Raw genomic sequence first — 3,758 nt, 5'->3', positions numbered from 1 at the left:
GATTACGTATACTTTATACATAGAAAATATTACTATTGTGAAGATAATATGCTCATAATTTTCAGTATACACAATGTAAATATTTAACTAAAAGAAAAACATTACATTATTATTTTTTTAATTGTACAAAGTAAACAGAAACCCGACAACTGTGAAAAACACTTTTTTATAAGACCTACATCTGTTACAAAGAAAAAAAAATTCTTTGTATTAAGTGCCTTTTAAAAATATGTTTCTATTTTTATGACTTGATCTTAATGTTAGAAATGACAAATGTTTCGATTCCAGAGAGTTAATTTGTAATTAAAGACAAAAGTCTTATGAAGTCTACTCACGTTTCAGCAAAAGGTTAAAATCATTAATTCTCCAACACGACATACGAAAATTTTCCATTTGAACGTTGAAAGAAGCAATGTTTAAATAATTGCCTAGTCGTACTTGAAACTGTAACTGCGTGATACATAATTCCATGCCTAAAATTACAGGGCAGCAATATAAATTTTGAACGTGAATGTATAACTTTAGCAAATAAGTAGATAATTGTTGAGAATTCTTAAGTAAAATGAGGAATGGTGTATAAAACTTTGTTTATTAGGTACACTTATTTTTATATTTGTTAACCATGTACATATGAATATAATTATGATATAAGCTGAAAACGTTTAATTAAATCACATGTTCTAATAATATATCCACATATATACAGACTTTTTATATAGAAATAATATAGAAACCTCATTTCATTTTTTATATATTTGATAAAAATATTTTTGATAGATGTCAAGAATTTGCATTTTGAATTCTTCTTTATAATTGATATTTTACATTGCATTAATTATATTTCATATTTTACAACGTGCACGTTGTTTTGGAATTCTATTGTACATTTTGCTACGTGAACATTGTTTTTTATATTATTATTTTTCTTTAATAAAAAGTCGGTGGAGATATATATCCGTTAAATAGCTCATTCGCTAAAATAGGTTTGACAACTAAAATGTAGCTGTTTCTGTAGATAACTTAGAAATGGTATGTAGTATAATAATGGTGTTTAAACTAATGCTTCTCTCTGGTATTTACCCTGTACAATATACGACTAAAAATTTGTTTATGAAAGACAAAAACTTGGTAAGTCTTTAGATGAAAAACCGTCGAATTATCTAAGCTTAAAATTAGACAGTTTATCGACATAACTTCATTACAAAAAAATAGCCCTACCCTATCTAACTTCAAAAGGACGGCTCTTAATCTAAAGACAGGCCGAAAAACCTTTATAATGACAATTTTTTAAACGATTTTACTACCTTGTCACTTTAGAATTTAAAATACTGTATTTTTTATTTGTAGTTTTCTAAAACAATTTAATAACAACTCAATGTCTTAAAGTAAATCTGAATTTTTTCTATCCGTTGTCGTATAAAAACTTTTCCGATTTCCAGTTTCCAATAATGCATTAGCGAGTCTCTTCCATTAGGATTATTCTGTAAAAACTGAAGTCATATAGACGTCTAGACTTTATGATCGCATTATTAATGTTTTATTACAAAATGTCTTGAAATTTCAATCTTATATCGTTAAATTGATAACCGAATTTTCAATCAAATTTATATATAATGAAAAATTCTGATGAATGAACTGAAAATGAACGTTAGGAATTTATAAGCAAATAGAATTATATATTACTCTATATTCTCAATAATAGAAATTCTTATTTAAACTTTTGCATTATATCTGATTCATGAACATATTTAACACATATAAGCTAAAAAGTTTTTTTTATATTTGTAATTTAGTTGTAATTTTTCGAAATTTGAAAATAAAATAAAATAAAAATATAACACATTTACCGATATTACAATCATGTCCAATCTGAGTAGAAACGTATAAAATCTTTTAAACGTTTTGGCCATGGCAATCCCACGATGCATTAGTTTGATTACATTTCGAATTCGATCTTGAAAGCGGTTGACACTTCTCTCTACGCTCTGTCGCTTAAATACTACATAATAACATTACATATAAATCATTTGTTTGCTTACGGAAATCTTCGAAAGAGAAAATATACATATAGTACCTAACATTGTAACAACATTACGTACGTGTTTCACTTATTTCTTATTCTATAAAGATTATAGCTCAATTCTTACACCACAGCGGATTTATAGATATGGTCATATATTTTTTATGTTGTGACCATGGTTGCTGTTTAAATTTAATGAATCGCGATAATATCCGAAAAAGTTGTTTCATTATAATGGTCATAAAATTTTCGCATGATATTAATTTTAAAATTAACATACTCAGCAATTCTAATCCTGATTTATAATATTTTATGGAGCAATACATAAGTACTTCGATACATGATGATTAGCTCCCTAGTGAGGCCTACGTCCAGCAGTGGACTGCGACAGGCTGAAGTGATGATGATGATGATGATGAAAAAACAGTCTCAAAGTACTAAGTCGGTGAACCTAAAGTTAAATTAATTTTATTTTATTTTTTATTCTGAATCTAAACGCTTTATTATAATCGATGTAAAATAGTATGTATTGTGTTCCTAATACAAAATCATCATCGTAGTTTTCTAAGACACAAATTTCAGAGACAATAATACAATCAGTGGTCTCGACGTATTTCCGAGAGTTAACGCGCATGCAGCGTAGCAATTGCGGTACTCAACTTTCAAGGAAACAATTCTCTGCGCAGAGCAGGTTGTAATTTTGAAACGAGAACTCAATTAAGATGACAATTTAACTATATTAATTCAAAGTTCTCTATATTATCATTAGTGTACTACGAATATGTTCTTTGAGCACACATATGACACCAAAACATTTGTCAACTACTATTTTATATAATTGTGTTTGCTAACAAACGAAAAAACACGACTTCAATTACATCGACAAGTTAAACCTTAGTAATACAGTGCTAATGATCCAGAACATATTTTAGTTAAACACGAAAACACGAAATAAAAATCGATATTATGTACAGTTTTTTATTAGTAATTACAATAATTTTGAAAATAAACAGATCACAGCATCGCCAGCATTGCGTAACTTTCACGACCGCCTGTGGTTACTCGGTGAAATAGAGCATGAAATTCAAAGGAAACGGCGCAGTGTTCTCCTTTGACAGCTCTAATATCAATAAATTAAACTTCCCCTTCAGAACCTGTAACTATTTGCCGCTCCTAGCTCTAGATTCACTTTTAATAAACATAATTACGTCAAACAGTTCTTTAAGTTAAGCCATGATCTCCATTTACATAAAACTACTGTTTCAAGTTAAACTTCTATCGAGTTAATAGGTACTCGGTTTTTACATTTACACAATGGTATGATCAACAATGAATGATTTGATAATTATCGAACAAAATCTGCGGCTAGCATCTTTCTTTCCTATCATCTTTCTTAACTATTCAACAGATTTTTACGCGATTTATATATGACTAGCCCGTTGGCGCAGTTTGTAGTGGCTCTGCTTTCTGTTCTGCGGGTTGCGGGTTCGATTCCCGCCTGAGTCTCGGTGTGTGTATCTGGGTGTATGTATGTGTGTCTGGGTATTTGTATTTATATATTTATATATGTATTATTTCTGTGTACGTTTATCAAAAACAAATATATAGTTCTAGCAGTTGGCTGTTACCTGTAACACAAGCATTAAGTTGCTTACCATAGGAACAGACGACAGTGTGTATGTTAAATCATATTTATATATATATATATAATTCGTTAAGGTTTTTTGTTAATTTATTG

Source organism: Melitaea cinxia, chromosome 10 (genome assembly GCF_905220565.1).
Source record: "Melitaea cinxia chromosome 10, ilMelCinx1.1, whole genome shotgun sequence".
NCBI classification, from domain to species: domain Eukaryota; kingdom Metazoa; phylum Arthropoda; class Insecta; order Lepidoptera; family Nymphalidae; genus Melitaea; species Melitaea cinxia.
This window is presented reverse-complemented; position numbering follows the sequence as displayed.